Source organism: Heterocephalus glaber, unplaced genomic scaffold (genome assembly GCF_053883595.1).
Source record: "Heterocephalus glaber isolate CG9 unplaced genomic scaffold, H.glaber_assembly_v1.0 deba00000470, whole genome shotgun sequence".
In the NCBI taxonomy this organism is placed as follows: Eukaryota; Metazoa; Chordata; class Mammalia; order Rodentia; family Bathyergidae; genus Heterocephalus; species Heterocephalus glaber.
The window spans coordinates 2,900,878-2,911,863 of record NW_028258145.1 but is presented as its reverse complement, the minus strand read 5'-3'; positions in this window follow the sequence as shown (position 1 = coordinate 2,911,863).

Genomic DNA, 10,986 nt, shown 5'->3' with positions numbered 1-10,986 from the left:
CTCCCCCTACCCCATACCCACCCCATTCTCCCTCTCCTACTGTAAGACCGAGAGCCTTACCAAATGCTCCAAGGAGCTGACTGCAGCGAAGAACACCCAGGAAGGAACACACCGGACAAGTTGGAAAGCAAAACAGACCTTTATTAGTCTGGCCAGACGGCACTCCCAAAGCAAAGTAGCTTAGAGAGGCAACTGGCTCAGAGCCCGAGGCTGTTTTTATAGGGGGTTGCCGGGGAAATTAGCAAAAGAAAAAAATGTTGATGGTCAAAAGATGTTTGCAGATTGTCTTATAGATAGCTGTGTCTGGAACATCGGTTTTGGACAAACAAGGAGTCCAGTAATTCACTTAGGAACTCTACGTTTGTTACAGATTTTATCTAGTGTCCCAGAACTAACAAGCACATTTTAACTATTAACTCACAATCAGTCACTATGTTGGGGCTGGGGGAGCCTTATGATTACAGAGTTATGCAGTCCCACACTACCCCCACACACTGGGTCCAGGACTGGGCAGTTGTTGTGGCCAGATTGCGAAGTCCCAAAGACCACCAGGAGGCCGTTTCCGATGTAAGCACACGAGGGTCGTTTATTCAAGCTTAAGCAGGGACTCTCAATTGTCACTGGCACAGCGGATCGAGATTGAGAGCCCCGAGTTCCAAATTAGCGGGGTTTTTATAGAGGTTACAGCAAGGTTTGGAGATTTTCCACTTAGCAATTACAATGATTGGTCAGTGCTTAACATGCATGAAGTGTACATTTCTGATTGGGTGAACTCATCAGGGGTAAGGGGTGATTACGTGTAGGTTTTACAAAAGAAAAGAAGGACAAAGGTTAGTGGGCGACTGTCACGTATTGATGGTCAGCAGACACGGTGACTAATGGTCACGACCACCCAGTACTGACAGTCAGCTCATTGACAGACTGTTCCTACAGATAGTGGGCCCAGGATGTTCATTTCCTGGGTAAACAGATGGCTGAGTAATAAACTTAGGAATCTTGTGTTACAGATTGTGTCTTTTGTCCTAGATCAAGCACATTTTAATCATTAATGTGAGAGGACAAAGGAGACTACTCCATTTTGGGCAAAATGGAGTCATTCTGGTCTCACATAAGCAAAATGGAGTTACTTTGGTCTCACACAGTCACCCTCACAATGCGTGCTACTACACTTGGTCTGGGGCTGCTTGAACCCTGAAGCTCTTCAGCAAGTGCCATCCCCACATCCCCTTGCTCCTCTGTGACACTGAGTGGGGCCAGGGCTTCCCCTGCCATCGGGGCATGAGTGTGACTGTGTCTGTGTCAGAGCGTGTGGGACTGCCAGCCAGGGTGAGTCTGTACAATATGGGTGTGTGGTGTTGTGAGTGGGACACAAACTGCCCCTGCATGTATCTGAACACATGTCAGCGCAGCCCATGGGTGTTCCACAGTGTGACATAATGGTCACGGTAATATAGGACATATGATACAAGGATGATATAGGACCTCCAAATGATCCAAATATATAAGGGAAATATAACTCCCAACCTGCTAGATGTCTGGTACACTGAGTTTGTGCTCTCTACAATCAAAGAATGAATTCTAGGAACAATGGAGGTTAAGAGTTAGAAATACATATATGTATTGGGGGGGTGGGTACTGGGAATCAAACTCAGGACCTTGCGCTTTCAAGGCAGGTGGTGGAACCACTGAGCTAAATTCCTGGCCCTGAGAAATATTTATTGAGAGAAAGACAGTTTCTGTCTAAGAGAGACAACAGGGGCCCCCAAAAGTGAGTTACCCATGAGCCCCACTTTTCAAGGGAGTTTTATAGAGCAAAACCATGAGGTGAGGTGAGTGTAAACTATACTCACTAAGATTACAAGTATGGTCACTTAGGCATTATTGATCCAGTGGGAAATCACAAGGTAGGTATGAGGTGGGACAAAACTGTTGTCAACCAATAAGATTACAAAGATAGTCGCTTAGGTGATATGGACTAAACAGGGATCAAATGGAGAAGCAAGTCAGGCTGCAAGCATATGTGGACTGAACAAGGACTTTTCTGGGAAGAAATGGGCTAAGGAGGTTTTGGTCCCCACCCAAGGTGATTGGTGCCTATTTAGACTGGTGCTCATCCCTAGGGAAAGTATGTGGGTATAGTCAATTCCCTTGGCCTGGAAGCCTGGCCTTCATTGAATGTGCCGCCAGGCACATGTCTTCTGCACTGACTTCTAGGAGGGCCCAGCCCTGTCTGACTGCCTGTAATATTTCTAATTAACTTAGCTGTCTACAGTAATGTCACCGTGGGGGAGTGGGGGAGATAGCCAGAGCCTCTTGTGCATCTTTGGGCATGGGTGTTGCATTTCACTGTATTTGAATGTTAAGTATGGAGGAGGCCACAGCCACCATGTGGCGGCTGCAGGGACACACAGGTGCCACCCCAGGCTAGGAAGTAGGAGGGGCAGGAAGGGTCGGGTGGGGGTGCAGGGTGCACCAGTGTCCTAAGGGGTCAGAGGACCCTGGAGAGCCTGACAGGTATGTCTGCCCTGGGACTTTCTTTCCTCCAAACCCTGAGCTGGGCCAGGGCCATCCTGTGTCAGCACACAAGGCCACAACCACAGTAGCTAGAGCAGGACCACAGCCCAAGGCCACTAACTGGGTGGATCTGCTGGAAACAGGTTTCCTGGGGACTGGGGACAGGCTGGCTTTCCCAAGTGGTGAAGTGTAGGGAACAGGGGAAAGGGGACGTTACCAGAACTTCTGCAGTAAGTCCTAGTCTCCTGTGCGCCACGGCAGCACATGGCAAATTACAGGAAAGGTAGAAAAATGAGACTAAGAAGCTGAGCTTTGGGTCTGATCAGTGCTGCTCTGAGCCGCAAAAACAAGAACTCCTAGCTTGCAGCACCTTTCATTCAGTACATCAGGAGAAACAAACGTAACTAATGAATATGTAGATTTCAGTATCACATTGGGATAAACAAGGTGTAACAAAAGAGTGGGGGGCAGTGGAAATCTAAGAACAATGAGGAACTATGCAGATGAAGATTTGGTTCCTCCCAGGGTGTCTCCCGCAGGTGTGGTCTTGTCCTGGAGCATTACAGCATCACGGGATCATTGAGATTCAGTTGTGACCCGAGGCCAAAATGGAATTAGGTCTTGGAATGCCATAGCTGGCCTGTAGGTGGAAGAACTAGGCCTAATCAAATGATTTTTCCCTAGAATTATGTGGCATTGCTCCCAACAGTGAAGAACTGACAGGTCCCTGGGGCTACTGTGACTTCACTGCCCACACAGACTGGTCCACAGCCCTCCAGATCCACACTATTCCCCTGCCTGCCCCAGCCCCACCCATGCACAGAGAAAGCTTCAGGTCCTCGCCTGTCATCTGCCACCCCCAGGGAGCAGCCCACCTGCTGAGCACTGTAGGGCAGCCACCCCTGGATTCCTAAAGTCTTCTCAGGGAGAGGACTCTGGCCTTAGGTGACGCCCACCCCTGCCCCCCTTCTCTATATGCTGTGGCCACGCCCTCTGTCTGTGGTCCACCCTCACTCCCCAGCGTTGTGTTTGGACCCTCAGGCCATGCCTCTAAGAGGGGCCCCCTTGAGTGTGACCTGTCCTTGAGCACCACCTCTGCCTTGGGTCCTATCCCTGACTTGCTCTCTTGCCCCATCACAGGGGCCAAGACCTCCCACAGGACAGGGGTGCAGAGCCCTGAGCCCATGGAGAGGGGCTGCTCCCCCTTCCCATCTACATCTCCCATGGTGCTCATCCAGGGTGTGGCCAGGTGGTCACTCTCCGCTGGCCTCTACTGTGACAGCCCTGGGGACACCCCTCAGGAACTCCATCCTTCTCCCTCCCCTGCCCCACCTTCCAAAGTAGGTCATTGCTGGCCTGTGCTTCTGGAGAGTCACACTGGCAGTGTGGTACTGCATAACCTTTGTTCCTTTTTCTCCAGCCCCATTGTGATTAAAATGTGAGTTAATGGATGGAGATGCTTGTTAGTCTAGGGAGGCTAGATAGGGATCTGTAACAGACCTAGAGTCCCAGAGTAAACTACTCAACTCTTTGTTTATCCGGAACTGATATTCCAGGCACCACAATTGTTAGAACAAACTGCAGATGTCTGCTGACCATCAATATGTGACAGTCGACCACTAACCTTTGTCCCCTTTTCTTTAATATGTTAACTTCCCCCTCAACCCCCTATAAAAACAGCCTCGGATTCTGAGCCAGTTGCCTCTCTAAGCTATTTTGCTTCGGGAGTGCCATCTGGCCAGACTAAAAAAGGTCTGTTTCCCAACTTGGCCGGTGTGTTCCTTCCCGGGTGGTCTTCGCTGTAGTCAGCTCCTCGGAGCATTTGGTAAGGCTCTCAGTCTTACATTCTGAAGGCACCGCTGGGATTCCTGGGTGTGCTTCACTATAGTCAGCTCCTCGGAGCGTTTGGTAAGGCCCTCGGTCTTACAGCAGGAATCCAGAAAGGAAGCTGCTTTTCCCTCCTTCACCCCTCCAGGCTCAGGCCAAAGCCTCCTGTTGGCAGCCACCAGCTACACTGATGTTGAGACGCATCCCTGTAGAGCCCAGGCTTGCCAAGCAGCACAGAGCAGAGGAGGAAATAGGGCTTGGTAGATAGGTAAGTTAATTAGATATGTTGTAGGCAGTTAGACAAGGCCAGCCTTGGAGGAGCCAACATGGAGGACAGTCAAGACACATTCACTGAAGGCCAACATTTTATTATTGTATTATTGTATTATTATCCACACCCATGTAGGATAAATAGCAGTGATTGATATTCTAAATAGGTATCAATCACCTGGGTCGGGGACCAAGATCTTCCAAGAAAGATCCCTGACCACTGACAATCCTTGCTTATTCCTTGTATGCTTGCTGCGTGACTTGTTTCCTCATTGGATCACCCTTTAATCAATATTACCTAAGCCACTATACTTTTCATAATCTTATTGATTGTTCATAGTTTTGTCCACCTTGTGATTTTTCACTGGATCCATATTTCCTAAGCAACTGTACTGTAATCTTAGTAGTTGACTACAGTTTTGTCCCACATTGAACCCACCTCACTGTGAGACCTAACTAACTCCTTTTTAAAGTTTGACTCCATTTTAAATATAAGACAGTAAAGTGACCTTGACATAAATTCCACTTCACTGAAGTCAACTATTCCCCTAGTCTCCTTTGTGCCCATAAACTAATGATAAAATGTCCTTGCTGTGGGACAACAGATAAAAAAAGAGACACAGCTCCTAACTCAATCCTCTGTCTGCCCAGAAAACAGATGTGCCCGGGCCCATTATCTATAGAACATTCTGTCAATGTGCTGATTGTTCCTTTTTCCCATAAACTCTACATGTAGCCACCCCTCAACCCCCCATGCTTGCTAAATATCAACCAATCATGTAACTGCTAAACGGAACATCCCCAAACCTTGCGGTAGCCACAATAAAAACCCTGCTGATTTGAAATTCGGGGCTCTCAATCCTGATCCGTTGCGTCAGTGACGGTTGAGTGCCCCTGCTCGAGCTTGAATAAACAACCCTCGTGTGTTTACATCGGAAACGTCTCCTTGGTGGTCTTTGGGGATTTCGCTATCTGGGCACAACATCACCTCATGGCTTTGTCCCATAAAACATCTTTGAGAAATTGAGTGAGTGGGCAACCTACTTTCCGGTCCCCCTTCTGTCTCTCTTAGACAGAAGCTATCTTTCTCTCAATAAATTTGTCCTACTCTTAACCTCCGTTGTTCCTAGAATTCCTTCTTTGGTTTTAGAGAGCACGAACTTGAGTTTCTGGTACTTAGCAGGTTTGGGAGTTACACCTCTTCCGCTATATAGCAGGAGCATCAACTGGTCAACCCAGGACCTTGCTCATGCTAAGCCTCTGCTCTACCACTGAGCCACATCCCAGCCCCGAATGAGATATTCTTAATAAAGAATAGTGCAGAATTCCTCTATTAATGGGTGGAAATGCTAGGAAAGGCCAGACAGAAGCTTCTGCCATTGTCCCCATCACCAGATATAGCAATATAGCCACTTGGAGGGAACAGCAGGGCCTGGAGTCACCATTAAAGATATGAAAGACATGGAGATGGCCACTCATATCACACTACCAGTTCATCTTCCTGTTTGCTTGGTGCCAAAGCTGGTCTTGGAAAATGCAGATTGTTACAAACTGAATCAGGCAGTGATGCCAACCCCAGCTGTGTGAGACCAAAGCAACTCCGTTTTGCTAAAATCCACTATTCCCCTAGTCTCTATTGTCCTCACAAATTAATGGCTAAAATGTGCTTACTCTGGGACAGAAGACACAATCTGTAACAAGGCAAGATTCCTAAGTCAATTACTCAGCCATCTGTTTGCCCAGGAAATGAACGTTCTGGGCCCACTATCCATAGAACAATTTGTAGATATGCTGACTATCAGTACGTGATGGTCGTGACTATTAGTCAGTGTGTCTGCTGACCATCAGTATGTGACAGTCAACCACTAACCTTTGTCCCTCTTTTCCCCTGTAAAACCTACATGTAACCGCCCCTCAACCCCAATGAGCCTAGCCAATCAGAAATGCACACTTCATGCTTGCTAAATGCCGACCAATCGTGTAACTGCTAAATGGAAAATCTCCAAACCTTGCTGTAACCTCTATAAAAACACCGCTAATTTGAAATTCAGGGCTCTCAATTCTGATCCGCTGCGTCGGTGACGGTTGAGAGCCCCTGTTCGAGCTTGAATAAACGACCCTCATGTGCTTGCATTAGGAACGGCTTCCTGGTGGTCTTTGGGACTTTGCAATCTGGGCACAACAGCTGCAGCTGTAGATGCGACATTGTTATGAAGCAAACAAACAAACCTCAGAACCCAGTATAAAGCTACTGAACTGACCTTCTCATCCCTTGAAGGTGTGCTCCTCTGGTTCGCCTGTCTGGGAACCAAGGAGACTGATTAGAAGTGAACTCAGGAGAAGAACAGCCTGGCTGGGTGAAGGGTGCCTGGCTCTAGAGCCATCTGACCCAGTAGGCCAATGACACCAGAAGGATCCTTGAAGACAAAAGCCCCAAGAAGAGGATCACAGAGCCCAGAGAGGCCAGGCTGTCTCTGCAGATGTCTCTTCTCCATTTGGAATGCAGCTCCTGGTCATGATAGAAACTGAACACCAGACCACAGGATACCAAGTGACCATCACCCTAACTGCTGGAACAATGCAAATTGCATGTTATCAACTAACTAAATCATATGGTGTGGGCTGGGGATTTAGCTCAGTGGTTCCACCACCTGCCTCCAGGGTGCAAGGTCTCAAGTTTGATCCCCCGCACCAAATAAATAAATAAATAAATAAATAAACAAATCATATGGCGGTCCATGAAAACAGCATGATGTAGTCATGCCCTGCATAATGGTAAGATTATAGCCCTGTCCGAGGAAGATTCAGTGTAGTCGATTAACTAATGGTCAACTTGTAACACCCCACTGAACTAAATCAGCGTGGTCTGGGCGTGGAGGATCCACCTGAGGATTATTGTCAATAACCGTAAAAGGAGAAGTGGAGGGGAAGACTGTGGCCTGTTGACCTTCTAGGAAAAGCTTGCTGTGGATGGTTTTCCTGATGCAGAATCTCATCGGAGGAGGAGCTCCGGGCCTCCCTGTCACTGGGAATGGCTGCTGTTTTCATCAAGGGAGCTCTGATCATCACTGTGAACATCACTTCCTGGCTCCAATGTGGATCCCTCATCTTGGTGACACAAATCCATCTCACCAGCATAGGTTTCCTGGCTTTCACCACTGGCCTTTGGGCCTTCCAGGTACAGATCCTCAATAAGGCCAAGCATGAGATATTGCTGTGGGCTCTAGGCCACTGGCTGGACTCATGGAGGACATTCCCTTGGAGTCTAAGCCTTTAGCTGGACTTGTGTGGGACACTGCTGGGATCCAGGCTTTGGATTCTTTGGGACACTAGTGTGTGGTTAATCTCTTGAACTCCTTTGCATTTGACTTTTTGGGTAACTATCATAAAATAATCCTATAAGCTATAAGTCCTGTAGTAAATGTATTCCCTTGCCAAAAGCCTGGCTACAACATTTAGCAACACCAGGGATATGCAAACAGGGATGGCTGGAACCTTCCCTCAGGAAATGAAGGCCCTGTGGCCAAGGGGCTAGAAGATGGTAAGAGAAATGGTGCTACACGCCTGTAACCCCAGGATTCTGGGAGGCTGGAACAGATGGGTCACAAGTTCAAGTCCAGCCTGGGCAACTTAGTGACTCAGTAAGACCCTGTATCAAATAAAAAACAAAAAGGGGGCTGGGGATATAGTTCAGTGTGAAGACCCTAGTTTCAATCCCTGGCACCACCGGCCAAAAAAAGAGTAACATAGGATGATCAGAAGAGGGAAGCCATGGTTATTAACTTAAGCCTTGTGACCAGCTAACAAAGCAGGGACTGTCATAGCTGTTTTCTTTATTGCTCTGTCCCTTACTTTTTTTCTCCCAGTACTTTAGATAAAGAGCAATATAATGGCTAAAGCTTCAAGTTTCAGGTGGGATGAAGACAGAACTGATACCACCCCTCCATGGTGTCCCTCTTGGGACTTTTTGTGACCTTTATGGGGGGGACATGGATTTGGAATTTTCATTCAGGACAAACAGGACAAAGATGGACGATGATGGGCCAGAGTGATGAACTGTGCTAGACACTTTTGGTTTGCCCTCTTTTCAAACCTGCTCCATGGCCTCTGAGGCTGAGAAGCTATCCCAGTGACTCCCTCACCATAACAAGAACTATCCAAGAACCCTAGCCAAAGTAACTCCCATCTTGGAAAGGGTGCTGTTTAGCCATCCTGTAGGCTCTGCCAGGCTGCAGGACAATAAGGTCACCCATCACCACAGCTGGAGACCAGCAGTTTCTTGAGAGGGATGGACTGGGAGTAGAATACACACAACTTTCCTCAAGTTCTCTCATCTTTGCTTCGGCTGTCTGTTCAGCTCCCAGCCCTAGAAAACCAGCAGTTTAGCAAATGGGAGTTAGGAACCTTGGTAGTGCTGCAGCTTGCAAGTCACCCACTGCTCTATATCAATAATCAACTCATTTCCCTGCTGATCTGGGTATGTCCCAGTCATTCTTTGGACTATTGGCTCCCTCTCAACCAGAAGCAGATGTTTTTTGTGTCTTTCCAGGAAATTCACAGGACAGTTAGCGTCCAGCTTCCTGCTCGACTTGGCCAATGGAAGCCACCTGTAAAACACTGAAGGGCAAGACCACCATGAGTTTGAGGCGTTTGTTCACCTGATTCCTTCCTGATGGGTTTTGCAATTCAATGAAAGTCCCACAGAGGAGTTCAGCCTACCTAAGGCTCTCTCTTACTCTCCTTATTTTTTTTTTTTGTCCCTCTGTATTGGGGATTGAGCCCAAGACCTCATGCCTGCTAGTCAAGCACTCCACCGCTGAGTTGTACTTCCAGCCACTCTTGGGTTTTTCTTGCTGTTCCAATTCCTGATGGTAACAGCTTCCCCCTCTCATCTCCCCCAGGGTGTTTCAATCTCTCTTCACAACCATTTAAATGAACCCCCTTCATTATACTCTCAACCACCCCATTTCCTTTTCCTGTTGTAACCATCCTGGCCACTCAAACAGGAAATATGCTCCTCTGGTGAGTTCCCACAATTTTTATCACTTTCTTCATCTAATGCTTCCTGCAGTGCTGTTTGAAAAAGATAATAGATATTGGCACTGCATGTGACCTTGTGGGGGGCATAATCTGTGAGACCAAAGCAACTCCATTTTGCTAGAGTGCACTAGTCTCTATTGTCCTCTCAAATTAATGGTTAAAATTTGTTTGCTCTGGGACAGAAGATACAATCTGTAACAAACCAAAGTTCCTAAGTTAATTACTCAGCCATCTGTTTGCCCAGGAAATGAACGTTCTGGGCCCACTATCCATAGAACAATCTCTAGATGTGCTGACTGTCAGTACGTGATGGTCGTGACTATTAGTCAGTGTGTCTGCTGACCATCAGTACGTGACAGTCGACCACTAACCTTTGTCCTTCTTTTCCCCTGTAAAACCTACATGTAGCCACCCCTCAACCCCCGATTTGCCTAGCCAATCAAAAATGTACACTTCATGCTTGCTAAATGCCGACCAATCATGTAACTGCTAAATGGAAAATCTCCAAACCTTGCTGTAACCTCTATAAAAACCCCGCTAATTTGAAATTCAGGGCTCTCAATTCTGATCCGCTGCATCATTGACGGTTGGGAGCCCCTGCTCGAGCTTGAATAAACGACCCTCGTGTGCTTGCATTGGGAACAGCTTCCTGGTGGTCTTTGGGACTTCGCAATCTGGGCACAACAAATCCATGCCTAGCTCACCTGTGGCTCCCACCTTTTATTCTGATATTGTGGGATTGCATAACCTTTGCCCCTTTTTCTCCAGCCCCATTGTGATTAAAATGTGAATAGATGGAGATGCTTGTTAGTCTAAGGACGCTGGATCCTCCAGCCCCATTGTGATTAAAATGTGAGTTAATGGATGGAGATGTTTGTTAGTCTAGAGATGTTAGATAGGGATCTGTAACCGACCTAGGGTCCCAGAGTAAACTACTCAACTCTTTGTTTATCCGGAACTGATATTCCAGGCACCACAATTGTTAGAACAAGCTGCAGATGTCTGCTGACCATCAATATGTGACAGTCGACCACTAACCTTTGTCCCCTTTTCTTTAATATGTTAACTTCCCCCTCAACCCCCTATAAAAACAGCCTCGGATTCTGAGCCAGTTTCCTCTCTAAGCTATTTTGCCTCAGGAGTGCCGTCTGGCCAGACTAATAAAGGTCTGTTTCCCAACTTGGCTGGTGTGTTCCTTCCCGGGTGGTCTTCGCTGTAGTCAGCTCCTCGGAGCATTTGGTAAGGCTCTTGGTCTTACATTCTGAAGGCACCACTGGGATTCCTGGTTGTGCTTCACTAGTCAGCTCCTTGGAGCGTTTGGTAAGGCTCTCGGTC